Here is a 15,230-nt window from a genome sequence, read left to right as displayed (position 1 = left end):
TCTGGGATGATGTTGAATCTTAGTGCTGTTTTCATCTGCATCTCTCAAATGACCAGTTATGTGGGACATTTTTTCACATGTTTATTTGCTACTTTTACTTCTTTGTTTGAGAAAGGTCTGTTCATTTTATATATCCATTTTTTAACTGGGTCTTTATGGTTGGGGTCTGATTTTTTTTTAGCTCTGTATGTATTCTAGATAGTAGATCTTTGTCTGAGGGATGGATGTTCAAAAATTTTTCTCACATTATGGGTTGTCTCTTAGCTCTGCTTGTTATTTCTTTGGCAGTGCAGAAGCTTTTTTAAAAGATGAGATCCCAGTTGTTGATTCTTTGTGCTAGTTCCCATGCTACTGAGTATTTGTTCGTAAACTCTATTCCTATGCCAATAACTTCAAGAGTTCTACCTAACTTATCCTCCAGCAAGTATAGTGTTTCTGTTTTAATATTTATGACTTTAATTCACTTGTATTTTATTCTAGTGCATGGTGAAGGATAAGGGTCTAGTTTTAATCTTTGACTAGTTGAAAACCAATTTTTCCCACACCTTTTATAAAAGAGCCTGTCTTTCGTCTGCCATGTTTCCATTGCCTAGAATTGATTTTTGCTATTCTAGGTCTCTTCTGATTGCATGTATGTGCTGCTTTCAATATTTAACAATTATGAATTGTGTTGAGCATCATGGGCAACAAGAGCAAAGCCAGAGAAATCATAATACTTGACTTCACATTAGTACATTACAAAGCCACCCTTGAATAAAGCTGCCACAGTGGTATGTGCAAAACAACAGGCCTGTGGATCAACAGAACAGAATAGAGGATCCAGAAATAACCCTAGATATAGTCAGGGATTTGATCTTTCACAAGTGGGTCAAAAACATAATTTGAGGAAAGATAACCTCTTTAGCAAATGGTGCTGGGAAAACAAGATATCCATATTCAGAAGATGGAAGCTGAACCCATATCTTTCAACTTGTGCTAAAATAAAATCAAATAGATCAAAGGTCTAAATATTAAAACAAAACAATCTACTGGAAGATGAAATAGCTAAAATTTTTGAAGCCAATGATGTAGGCAAGGACTTTCCTAACAGAACTCAATAGCCCAAGAAATAACAGCAAGAATCAACACCTGGATTATGTCAAATCAAAATGTTTCTGCACAGCAAAGGAAATAATCTACTGAGTGAATAGAAAACCTGACTGACAAGTGAAATAAATTTTTCCAGCTTTTTCTCAGACAAGGTACTAATTATCTAGAATATATAATGAACTCAAAATATTAGATCCACCTAAAATGAAATATCCAACCAAAAATGGGCAAGTGAAATAAATATTTCTCAGAAAACAAAATACAACTGATCATATCATTTCATTGAGAATTTATAGAAAGGAAACTTGATCCAGTTATTAGAGATTTTAGATCAAGTCTAGCTAAAGCATTTCTAAAACTTTTTGTGGTCTTCTGCTCTCATTCATGATTGTGAACCTGCAAAGTCTGTTGTCAATTTTGCAGATGTTGTTTTGGCTTCCTGAATTTCAATTCATAAATGAAATTCTGTAATTTGGGAAGTGAATGTCTGTCGTGGTCCATAATACAACGGTTCATCTAAATTTTGCCTTTTCTATTCTCTTGATTTGAACATGACCATATTAGTATCTCAACTTCTTTCATTTTGATATTCATGGAATACTTGGATACTTGGATCTAGTTTTGTAGGATGTATATTTTGTGATTTTTATTTTGTTATACTAATTAATCTGTTTGTATATATGGATTCAGTATTAAAGAATCCTGTCACTCCAGTGTCACAACCAACTTGCCACTTCTACCAGGTAAAGGCTTTTAAGTCTGTAAAACATTTACTGAAGTCTACTTTATTTACCAGACAGTCTGAAAATATGATTTATTAAAGCTATCTGTAAGATTTCAATGGTTACTACTTGCACATACTACTTTCAGTTGGAACACTTTAATATTTGCATTAAAATCACAACTACATTATCAGTAATTATTTAGACACCAATATACATCCTCCTGAGTTTTTGAGCAACAACAGCTTTTCCTGGTAATTTGTTCACCTATATTTTTTCTGTATTATATGGATATTTTAATTTGCTAAGATGGATGGATATATTTTTTAAGAAACTGCATTGAGTAGAACTCTTTCCAAGTTTGTTTGTTGTTTTAGGTTTATGATATCATGTTAGTTACTTTTCTCTTGTTGCTGAGACAAAATACTCACTACCCAAAGTTAGAGAAGGAAAAGGTTTATTTAGCTCACAGTTAATAGAGATTTCAGTACATCATCAGCTGGCTGCAAAGGCAGATGGCTCAGCAGAGAAGTTCATGGTTTCCACAAGGTAGCAAAAGCAACAAAGGGGCCTTAACAGTGTCTTTCTGCCCCTTTTGTCTTATGCAGATACCAGGATTAGGGCGTTGCCAAAGCAGTCACTCATGTGTAGTGGTTTAGTAATTCTGTGTCTTCAACCCTAGCATCACACACTCTAGATTCAGCCACCTATGACCACATAAGGCTTTAAGGGCCATCTAGACCCAAACCATAACAAATGTCTTGATTGTATCTTTATATTTGAATATTTGCTTGAATTAATATGACTTTCTACCTTCAGATTATGTTCTTGCAATCTTGAATAGACAGTCATTTTATGCCAGTAATTACACTGTAAAAATAATTTTTCTTTTCAGTTTCTATTCTCTAATACAACTATTGTGTTTGTTCTTTATATCATTGAATTTCTTTTATTTTAATTTATATTTATAATTTGTATTTACAATTTTCACCGAAGTGCATCTATTTATTTATTTTCCAAGCATATATTTCTTGATTTTCCCTGAGTTTGAAGAGAAAATTAATTTTTGTGGTGTTGAATACATAATTGTGTATTATTATTTCCCACCTATATATTTTTATTTTCTGTCTACCAGCAATTACTAAATAGTATCAATGATGTTTTTCTTTTTAATTTTGTATAATAATTTTTGTCATTTTAATTATTTGATCAAGGTCAAAGTCGATTTTATTTTACAAAGTACTGACTTCTTAGTAATATTCAATCTCTATTATTATTATGATGATGATGATGATGATGATTTTATTTTTATCAGGTATTGAACTCAGGGCTTTGCTCTTCTGAGCAAAATCCCCAGCCCTCTATCATTATCTTTTTAATTTTAGTAAATATATTTCAACATTGAGAAATTTACTAATTCTTATTGCTTCTATTCTACAGGAGCGTGTCCCCTCTTACATTTTAGGAAATACTAGTCTCTTGACTCTTTCTGACAGTACTTTTAAAAATTCAATTTTTTAAGTTTTTTTTAATGTTAGCACAATTTCTACTATCATTGAGATTTTCTTCTGAAGTGCATTTGTTTCATTATGTTAGATTCTCATACATGTATGGTGATCCCTACTCTCCTTTTTGTATATGTTCATATTATTCATATGTACAAGAATACTAACATGAATGTTGCTTGATCGATAATTGTTAGTATCTAGGCATTATATGGAAGGATGGACAAATAGGTAGATAAGGAAATAGAGATAAGTATAACTTGGTGTGGGTAAGAAGGAAGGAAGGAACTACTCACTAGCTATGGGAATTTGTTGTTTTTCAGGGAGTTTCAATATGACTCTGTGGATATATAGACAGACTGTGTAGACAATTTTTTCATCATGATAAATGGGTTGGCTTAATCCAGGTAAAACTGAACTCTCTTCTACTTGCCTTACTAAGCAAGATTCTTTCCTAGAGACAAGGAATTTTAGCAAACTTTTCTGTTGGGTACAACTGCTTATCCCTCATTGTAATATGCTTCCCTCGGCCTATTGTGTTTCAAATACCTAACAATCAATTCTTCTTCCCTTTTCTATTAATGCACATTCTAAGAGTCTAAGATCCGAAAGCAACCTGCATCTCACAGTTAATATAGAGCAGTGTTTACTAAGCTTTTCCTGCAGCAAAGACCTCAGCAGTTTTGCTGTGTACACAAAGCCTGTGCTGGCCTAGATCTAGATGTCTTGCAATTAATTATCTAGGTACTATCCCTAAGGCTTGCTCCTACTACCAGATCTTGCTGACTCTGAGGTTGGATTTTTTTTTCCCATTTTCTTTTGGGTTAACTTCTAACACTCACTTCTACAATAGCCTGACTTTCTATACAAGGATTGTGATTCTGATCCTTTATCCCTGTTTTTAGTTCCACTTGAATAATATTGTACATACTATAAACCTCATAAAAATCTTCAAAATATTTTTCTCTGTAGATATTTTTCAATCTATGTTCTGAAATGTCTGAAATTTTGTTACTATTTTTATTGCATTTTGATGTGATTTGAAAAATGAAGGAAGTAATTTTAAATCCTAATATTGCCACCTTGTCCAGAAGCCCTGATCATGATCCTACACATGAAATAATAAATATTGATTATTATTTTATGTTTACTGGGGATAAGGTGATTACTAATGCAAAGGAGGTAAGTATATTTTATAGAGATTTGACTGCTTATTTTCTGGGGCTCTGTTTTCTTGCTGTTATCTCTATAGTATTCATAATCCTTACAAATAAAAAATAACTTCTTGGAAGAGTGATTAGAATAATGAATTTGATAATACCTGGAAACTTCCTTGATGTACTGTTCTCAATAGTATAACATTAACTTCATATTGTAAGAAAAATATTAGAATCTTTCAAAAACTGTTTAAATGTGGAAGTGTAGTATGTATACATTAGCAAATCGTTATCAGAAACTAAATAGTTCTAGAAGATAATTTGAATAATGATCTGATTAATACAACACTTCTGTAAACATAGCTTAGGCAGAATTGTTCTATTTACAGAAAGGTATTTCAGGTCACCAGTATCTAATTATCTTTGCCATGATGTGATCCAGATTTTCTCATTTGATGATAGTTTTGGAGTGCCCTTAGGCCCTTGGGACATTTATACCTACCCTTAAATCTTCATCTGCCGAGAGCACTCAGACTCACAGCATCCAACAGTCCTCTCCTAGGCCTCTTCCTCCACATAGCAGTTCCATCACTACCTTGTGTTTGACAGTGATAATCCTACTGTGCTTTGAATAGCAATCACGAACTATCTAGTATTTTTTAAATCTGAATTACCCAGTATTTATGGGGGGGGTTTTGTTCAGCTTATATGCAAAGTCAGCAATTTACTATGAATGTATTGAAGCATTTTAGAATTAATTTGTACTTTATTTTCATGTAAAATTACTTCATACCAAGAGGTTGAATTAAACAGTGAAGGAAAAACTGCAAACTCTTGAGAGCATGCACTTTGATGTATGTATTTCCTTTTCACAGAAATGCATTATTTAAATATTGTCCTACCTATTCTGGCAACAGCAGATAGAATTGTGTCTAGAAGAGTCTTAGTGTCAGTTAGTTATAAGACTATCTTCCAAATACATTAATTGTTTTTTTTAATTAATATTCAAAATCTTCTGTACAGAAAATGAACTTACTATCACAAAAAGAAACTGAATACTAGAAAAGGAAGGCAGCAGAAAAGGCTATTTTTCTCTAGTTTCCAATGTGAGCCAGATCTATGCATAAATTAGTTAAACCAATGTTTGGCTCTCTTATATTCAGATATACCTAGTTTTAGAAGTTGCATGGCTTTCCCATGCAGCCTAATCCATGATTATATTTTTGTGAACTTTTCTAAAATTTGACCTTATGATAGTAACTAGTATTCTACCTAACCAAACTGAATCTTTTTTTTTGTTTGTTTCTTTCATTTAAAAGGCATTTTACTGAGCCTGGGAATTTAGCTCAGTGGTTCTGCTGCCTGTCTCACAAACACAGAGACCCGAGTTTGACCCCTGGGACCAAAACCAAGTAAATAAATTAATTAAATAAAATGCATTTCACCGAAATAATATATTGAACACTCAACCTAATATTTTATATTTTTAAATGAGGACTTGAGGGCTATTGAAATAATTTTCAAAAGACATTACTTCAGTTAACCTTCTTGTTGACATTTGTGGAAGTCACACCTGCTCTATTTTCTAGAAAAGTATCATTATTTAATGCTAAAAACAGGATTTTAGAAATAATCACATCTAGGTGGAAATCACGCCAGTTGTGTAACTGTACATTAGTAAAACTCAGGCTATATGTTTGTGTTAGTATTTGTGATTTCCTTGATCAGTCTGTTCCATTCTTTATCCAGCCCACAATTTGTTCATCTCCATCTGAACCCAATCAGAATACAATTCTACTGTTTCTCTCAGTTGGTTATAGAAATAATATAACTAAATACCTTGGTGTGGCCTGGAAATCTTTTCATGAGCTAGCAGGGGTTCACCTCTTAAGCCTGTTCATCAGCAAATCTCATCTCATTTATTGGTCAAACAGCATCAAATCTTTGTGGAATATCAGACATGTGCAGATGTCTCACTCTGCTATTTCTTTAAGCAAATGAGGACCTCCGTATATGCTCCCATCTTCTCACTACCACCACTGCTTAGATGGGAGTGGTGAGTGTACATAGTACTTTTCGGCAGGGTCCTCAGCATGCCAATCCTTTCAGTTTCTATCAAATACTTTGTCCTGTGTCCATATGTCAATAATAAATATGTATATTTACATTCCTCATAGACAAAATCCTTTTAAAATAAGGCTATTTCATGGTAGTTATTTTACTCCCAAGTAAAACTACAACGCTTAGCAAACATTGAAGATCTAAGGTAAGTAGTGTATACTAATATGTTAATCAAAGTCTTTTAACATTCAATTATATTGACTGCGAGAATAAACACCATTTATAGCATTTGTATGTTTGGCCTGTCTACCACTAAGGAGTGAAATAGCCCCAACCAATCAAGAATGCTAGATGTTTCAATTTTTTTTTCTGTTATTCTACTACTTTAAAAAAAAAGAAGCAATGCAGAAGTCTTATGAGAAATTAGGATTGAGGAAACAGATGTCCTCAGTAAATATCTAAAACCTAAATAAATATATAGTCTTAAACATTGCACAATTACAATTATTTAAATATGCCATAATTGTAATCTGCACTTAGCATCTGAGCTGCTTTTATAAAATGCTAATTTCCTTTTGCCAAAATTAGAGGTTCAAATGTTTCTATTCCCTTTAGTTTCATTTTCCCCCTCATTTTATATATTCTGAAAATCTATTCCAAAAAGCTCTACTCCTCTATTATCCTTTCCTTACCTTCTAATGCTATTTCCAAACCTTCTGCTCCCAGTAATTGTTATAAAGACTCATTTGAAGTAAAAGAGTTTTACACTTTAGAATGCACCCCAAGAATATGTAAAAATAAAGGTAGGGCATTAGAATTTCTGAAACATGGAATTTTAACTAGTGAAGGATTTCTAAAAGTTGTATTGCATTTTGAATATATATGCTAACGCTAAAGAATGCAAATAATAGGAAGAATCCTCCGAAATTTGTTCATAGTGATTATTTCCATAAGGTTAAATTTGATAACCTACAATCAGATATGGAGAAAAGGTAAATTTATATATTTTCTCATCTTTAATTTTATATCATGTGCTTGTGTTATATGTTCAAATAATAAATACATTTTTTCAAATGGATATTGATTCTTTCCAAATGTCAAGATGACACAAGTGTGCTGAAAGGGACAGCTTCCAGTTTTAAATTCATGGGTCTTATGAGAGACTGTAAAGGCAAGATGGTGGCTGAAATTAGTATGTGTCTGACCAAAGAAGTAACATAAACTATTTCATCATTTGTGTGTAGTCTAGCTTGACCTTAAAGATTAAATATCTTCTTCAAATCCTTTAATAAATTTTTAATTTTCATACCATCATAAAGGAGGCAAGCTATACTTTTTTAGTTGATTCCTTGATTCCCATCAAAATACACACTTGAGAGGCAATGATTCTGCAATTGTATTTTACCTGGAGTCAGCATCCATCAAGCTTCTGTATTAATCCATGACAAGAAGGGGCCACATTCACCTGGGGATAAGGACATGGCTTTCAGGATTTATGTCACAGTTGCAGTCCACACCAAGGAGATAAGTGCCCTGTTTCAGTTTTATATTTGATAGCTGGCCTTGGGTTGAAATCCTGTGAGTGAATAGCTATGTAATATAGCTATGCAATTTAACCTTTTGTGGATGAATAATTACATATCTAATAGAAATTAGTGGGAAAGTTTGCATTTTATTGAAACAAATCAAAATGAAAATTATTGTACACTACCTACTATATTTAGGATGATATTAGTTGACATTCTAAGGTTATTGTCATCAAAAAACAAAATAGCAATTGACTGTTATTTACAAAGTCAATGTAGTATTATTCCTAAAGCATTGGTAATAGATTTATAAAGATCTTCATTCTGATGGATAGCTATTGATGTATAACTATTGCCTGTTGCCAGTGGTCTGATTTTCACAGTAATACCTCAAACACCATGGTTAGAGTTGGGGGTGGAAACATCAGAATGCAACAGTGACACTGCTCAACACTCGGTGAGTTTACCTTCACTCTCAACCTTCAGTTAGTGACCTGTTATACACTGGGACAACCTAAGTATTACTTCTTAAAATGTAGAAGCTATAGTCTAAAATGGGGGAAAGTAGCATTCCAAGAGTTATTAATGTTGATTTCTGAAAGTATTGCTCTTCAAAAGCCATTTTAAACCATCATAAGTAATGAGAGCCTAGGAGAAAGTGTGGACCAAGAAACACACAGATGGCTTAATATAGTGAGAATCACATGATACTGGGTGCATTACCTATTAGCTGCAAAGACCTGGTACAAATCACTGCAACATCCTTCACCTTAATATCTTTATCCCTCAAATAAGAGTTCTCATCACACCTGTCCGAAAGAAGGTGGCATGGATAAAATTGCTAAGCATGTATAAGACCTATACAAATGTTAGATGCTATATCAAGTTCTTGATTCTCTCATGAGATCTGATGATTGATTTCAGAGATGGATGCATTTCAGAGTTAGTCATTGGTCCTGAGGAAAATATATTCTGATATGTTTTTAAAATAGAATGAAGTGATTATTGGAAATAATAAACATACTTTAAAATGTATTACTGTTTTGAATTGTTTAGTTATTGAGAAATTCTCTTGAACCAGTAGAGAATTATTCTAGTAAGGTCAGTAATTTTATTTCATCTAATTTAATAAGAGATGGAAATTCCATTGCTAGAATATTTAAATTGAGCAAAATGTTTAATGTTATTTTGAGTATTAAATAGTATTTTGCAATACCCTGAGAAAGTTGAATGTCCAGTGAATGATTAAACCAAGGATTCATGCTGATTGCCATATTATTAATAATGACACAGTGTGAAGTAAAGGAACACTTATTCTTAAATGCAGTCACGCCAGTGTGCATTTTTCTTTCCACTTACCTCTTCAACAGACACTTGTTGTGGATAAAAATAGTAGTCTTGTGTCTAGAGAAAATATTTTCATTGTCAGATCCCTTCAGTTTACATAGGTAAAACAAGCAAAACTTCCAGAGCTGCTTTATTCACTTTTGATTTTCATAAATATAAATTGAAAAAAATGAACAGGATTCAACATCTTCAAAATGTAAACAGTTCATAAATAGCTGATTCTAACATTCAAACTGCTGTTAGCAGTAAAATGATTTACTTGGTTTCATAAATAACAGATTTAAAATCAACTGAGACATGGTTTTTAAAATTGATAAAATAATCTCATTGATGTGCTTCACCCCTCTTTTTTTAAATAGAAAAAAAAGAAACAATTTTTCTTAAGTAAATAAAGCAAACAGTATTAAGTGATAATCAGAATTTCTGAAACCAGTCGGATAGATGTCTAAGATTTCCCTAATGATTTTTGGGCAAGAAAAGCTATATTTTGTTATTGTATTAAATTAATGTTGATGACAACTTGAAACAGAAATGTGGAGGAGAGGGAGAGAGAGAGAAATAATTTGAGTATTTTCTGAATAATAATGATAATAACATTGTAGAAATATTATTGTAGTAGTTTTATTTAGTTGATAATTGTAGAAATCACATTTCTATGTAAATTTTTATATCATTTATTTTTCTGGAAATTTCTTCATTTTATTAGAATTTTCAAATTTATTGCCATAAAACCACAATAATGGATGCTGATTGATATTAGAACTTTCTTGGAAAGTCCATGTAGCACAAATAAATAACAATAGCTTCCAAAGTCAATGACCATTGCAGAACAGAAGTAAAGCTCCATTCTAAATGAAGAGGGATTTAGAACCAAATGCCTCCAAAAATTCAGTATTCATTATTTCACAACAGAGATGATTCACTATGTTGGCCCGAACTTCATGAGAAACTGTTTCTCTTGAAAGGATAAAGTCCTTGGACCACTCTCTTCAATAAATTTAGATTTGAGTTTATACTACCAGTGTACAGAAAACTTCTGTATCCAGAAATTAGTCTTGCTCCTGTTATAACACTAGAGCAGTTATCAAAAGAAAAGAACACATACTCTTCTGCAAAATCAAAATATTAAAATGAAATAATTTTTGATATCATCATGATGGAACATTAGAATAATATATCAATTAACAATTAGCACTTTAGGGCCAGGGATTCAGCTCGGTGGTTCTAGTGCCTGCCTCACAAGGACCCAAGTTAAATTCCCTGTACAATAAAACAAAACAAAACAAAAACAATTAGCACTTTAGTCATATTTCACTTTCTGGCCAGTAACTAAAGTAACCTAAAGAAAAGCATACATTAGAAATAATTTCTACTTCCTCATCCTCTGTAGCTAGGTCAATGACAAAGTGTTGGAAAACGTCATGCATTCTGGTATAACAGGCACATTGAGGCTAATGAGGAAATTTAGCTAATTTGGAGAAGTTTTGTATAAATTAAAAGAGTATTCTAAGAAAAGTCATAAGATATTCAGAGGCCCCATGGTACAATAAATCATGATTCAAAGTTAACAAAGCTGCAGTGCAACCGCAGCAGTGATTGAGATGGCACTGTGATGTGATGTTGGAGAGACAAGGCAGGCTGTGTGAGGAATCTGGACTTTGTGCAGCCTATATATTGAGAGTGTTCTAAAACGATTACTCTGGTTCCCATTTAAGTGGGGATTGAAGAAAGAAAAGAAGCAAAGGGAGAAGACAATTAGGATACTGCTCTGGCAGTTTTGCTCAAAGATTATGCCTGAGATAGCCTAAGGGAATATCTCACTCATGACGAGAAGGGACAGGCAAGAGCGGAACAGGATTTCCAGATGCTTGGCTTGTATATCTTGGGTTGTGGTAACATTCTCACTGAGACTGGAAACGCTAGAGGAGAGGAGGGGAAGGAGAAGAAACAAATGATTTTCATTTCAAATTTTAAGTTTGAGACAACTGTGTGAAGACCAATGAATAAACTAAAATGTGGATGACTTACGCTGATATGTAGCAGATGAAGTAAATGCTATTAAAAAGCCAAAGATAAAGCTTCAATGAAGTATCTTCTACCTGTCTTAGTTATACTATAAAAATAACAGGTTAGGTGCAAATCTGAGCAGAAGAATCAGAATGGGTTTCTGGAAGATACAATGAGTCTAGTAGATTTTGAAAGGTAAGTAGAAGTTTTCTTTCATTTGTTAGGGGTAAAAATGTACATTAGCATAAAAAGGAAAGATTGTAAACTGAATGGTCACAGAACAGTCGTTACAGTATACATAAAAATTGGGACATGTGGTGGTTATAAGTGGATATAAAGATGACACAAAAGTAAAAAAGGGCTCTCTCAGTTAAGGAAGTGAGACATTCTTTCCCTCGAGATAATGAAAATTAGTCACATATTTGAATATGAGAGATAATATATGTAAAATTTCATTTTAGCAAAAAATGACTAGATAATCAATGCAGGAAAAATTAAAATGGTATTTCTTGTTTGTTTGTTTGTTTTTGGTACCAGGGATTGAACTCGGTTCCTTGCGTTTTCAAGGCAGACTACCGAACAGCTGAGCTAAATCCCTGACCCTAAAATGGCATTTCTTGAACTACTTTCCAAGTATCACTAGCTCAATAAAAAGGTGATAATTTTTATGTGAAATAAAATAGTTCTGTAATCAATTTAAAAACTACTAAATTAAACAGTTATCTTTAGTACAAGGCTTCTTGTGGGCTATAATTTACTAATGTACCGTGTTAGTTGTTAGAATGGAGATGTAACATTTGTAGTTTCTCTAAATCATTAGACCAGGAAGCATTGCTTCAGATAACAAGACCGCTATTTTGCAAGACAAATTTCGGTAAACGGTTTGTTAAAACAAATTTAATTGTGTTTTGATGACATGTTCCTTTCTGCGTAAATTTTATATTTTTTGAAAAACAACATTAAAAAAAATAGCCATATTTCCGCCACCTGCCTCGCAAGCGCAAGGACCTGAGTTCCATCCCTGGAAGCCACAGAGGCACAGTAACCTTTTAATTTTGTGCTATTTTCTATGAGTCCGTGCCTTTGACTGGCAAGTTGTTAACAAGTAAAATAAACTGAAGTAAAGCAACGGACATATAGTGGCTTTTAAAGAATAAATACAGTTACTGATGTGTATGTATCTATGCCTGTGTAAGGACGCATCTTTGTCACTGTGTAAGATTTTCACAGGCTTGACCACACTTAAGGTGGTTGGTGTGACAATTAAAGATCTTAGATCCAAATACTAGCCACCCACATCACCCTTTTGACATTAAAATAGCAAAGAAAAGCAAGCAAACAAAAAAGAAGTCCACAGAGGATATTTAAATATAAAACAAGACCAAGTGAAAACAGGCACAGACAAACCATATTTTATTAATTTGTGATCTCTTTTTTTTATTTCTTGGCAGGTAATGAATCACGCATTTTTCCCTGGAAAGAGTCTGTTCTTTCCCTTGCCCACCACTTTTTCTGAGTGCAATCCCTTCACCATTTGCCCTGAGAAATAAGATACAACCTTTATTTAGCCTAAGCCTTAAACACCAATCCTCATGAGTATTCTGATGGAGTCATCTGGCATTCTGCTTCTTATGCTTTCTACTCTCTGTGAGTAGCTCAGAGTTCATTGATTTCTGACTACGAAAAAAAATCAGAAGGTCTCCAGATGTCAACTTTGGCCAGTTCTTCATTCCTCAGAGAAATCTCAGGGCTTTTAATTTCTCAGCTTCCTCAGGAGTACAGCCAACAGGGACATTTGACACATAATGGAGAAGAGCCACTGATCTTTGGTGTGGCACTCACAGAGGTTCTAAGGGTCTTGGGGACATTTCAGTTATTCAGTACTATTCACACCCAAATCCCTTCCATTGTGACGACTCACAAGTGAACAAGTGAGTGACCTGTTTGTATTTCAATTCAGCACTTACCCTAACTCAGCACACCAGTAAATCAACTAATATTGAGAAAGAAGGCTTCTGCTCTATGCATAACGATCTGCTCAGTGCTTTCGGGAAATTCCTTTAAAAGAATAAGCTAATTACATGAATTTCCACAGAGTGAATACATCAAGCAATGATTTCCTTCACAGAATCACTGGAAGAAATGAAACTTATTCTGAAGACACTAGTGTTGCTGAAAGTATAATTGAACTGTTGTTTGGGAATTACACAATTTACAAGTCATAAAAGACTCCATTCATGTTTGCTCAGTTCTACTTTGTATACAATATCAATTGTAAAGATTTATCATTCTAAAGTGGAATAGGAAAAAATATTTCAACTGAAATTGGCCAGTGACAGAATATTTGCTCTATGCATCGTAACATAGGCAGAGTCTGAAGGCAGTATATTGATGCAATAAGGGAATCTTTAAACCAATCTATTATGCATATATTAACAGTGTGTGTGTGTGTGTGTGTGTGTGTGTATTGTATCTATGAATCAGCTCAGGAAGTAACATATGATCCAATGATTTATTAAAATATTCTTGTACTATTTACAATTGACTTTAAACCCAGTCTACTGGTAATATAAAAGACAATGTCACTTGTGTTCAGTTATATTTGATGCAGGATGTTAAATGAAAAGATAAGTGCTTCTCTAGTTCAGAAGTAGGAGGACATTTTGATAATGATTGGCCAACAGGTGGTCACAGAACAGGGTCCCAAGGAGTTCCCTCAGAAGAGATAGGGACTAAATGGCTTGCCAAGTAGGTTCTTGACTTTTGTTATAAAAGTAGAATTTCAGGGTGTATCAGTGAGAAGCATAGACAAATTTTGTTAGGCATAATTAAAGAATTATATATTAGAAAAACTAGGATAGAGACCCTCTAGAGAGAGACATCCTATTATCTGGCATTGGAGATGTGTGTGTGTGTGTGTGTGTGTGTGTGTGTGTGGTGTGTGTTTATGCATGTTATTGGAGGTATCCTTTAAAATGGATGATCTAAGATGTTTTGCCTAAAAATAATATATGAAACCTTTGAATCTGTTTCTTCATTTTAAGGTCAGGATGCTGCCTTTATCTTATCAACTAAGTTAATCTATGGACATGGTATCTTTTTTAAAAAAAATTTTCCTCATTGAGTTTATTGGTACATTTTAGGTATACAATATGGTTACATTCATCATTGGGATCTTTCACCTGTACATGACAGGTCTTGGTCTCATTTTTTCCCCATACCCTACCCTCCCTTTAACCCCCCTCCCTTCCCTATTTACAAAAACTTTGTGATTTAGGTACAATGGTCAGGAAGCAACTTAGAGAGTCCAGATATGGATAACTTTGGGTAACTATGATTATGTCCTGAAGGTGCAGTGCAGTCTTCATAAAAGTACAAATTTAAACTTATGATTTTCCTTGTCTTCTTTCTATCTTTATTTCTTGTAGCCCTCCTCAGAATGACCTATGAAAGAGGTAAAATTTAAACTGGCCTACAGATAAAGTAAGTTTGAAGACACATAGACCTAGAGATAGCATTCTCTGCAGGTGTAAGAAAAGTACTGATGAAGGACAAAAACTCCATTTATAAGAGAGGGAATAGCTGTTGCTGAAAAAATTATGTACAGTAATAGAAACAAAACTAGGATGCCAGGATGTACCAAATTGTGGAACACCTTGGACCAACATGAGGCCACTGAGAGCCCTAAAATTCATGCTAAAATCATTCTTTAAATAAAATCACTTTATTCATACTACATATTAAATATGTTGACAGCTAAATCTCCTAGTTTATTTTTTTCATTGAATTTATTGGTACTTTTTAAGTGTACATAGC

At 33.4% G+C, this 15,230-nt stretch overlaps 1 long non-coding RNA gene across 1 annotated transcript in view; it reads right to left on the bottom strand.

The window, feature by feature from the left end:
* The window catches only part of LOC104849208, a 34,094-nt gene extending 26,023 nt beyond the window's left edge, over window positions 1–8,071 (bottom strand). Inside the window, exon 1 of the long non-coding RNA XR_004515816.1 lies at window positions 7,940–8,071. This is a non-coding gene — a long non-coding RNA (uncharacterized LOC104849208). The remainder of the gene's footprint in view (window positions 1–7,939) is intronic.
* Window positions 8,072–15,230: the final 7,159 nt, after the last annotated feature.

This window comes from Fukomys damarensis, unplaced genomic scaffold (genome assembly GCF_012274545.1).
Source record: "Fukomys damarensis isolate Sample0158 unplaced genomic scaffold, DMR_v1.0_HiC HiC_scaffold_5, whole genome shotgun sequence".
In the NCBI taxonomy this organism is placed as follows: domain Eukaryota; kingdom Metazoa; phylum Chordata; class Mammalia; order Rodentia; family Bathyergidae; genus Fukomys; species Fukomys damarensis.
Note: the sequence above shows the minus strand (reverse complement) of the source record. Positions and strands in the feature narration are given on the sequence as shown.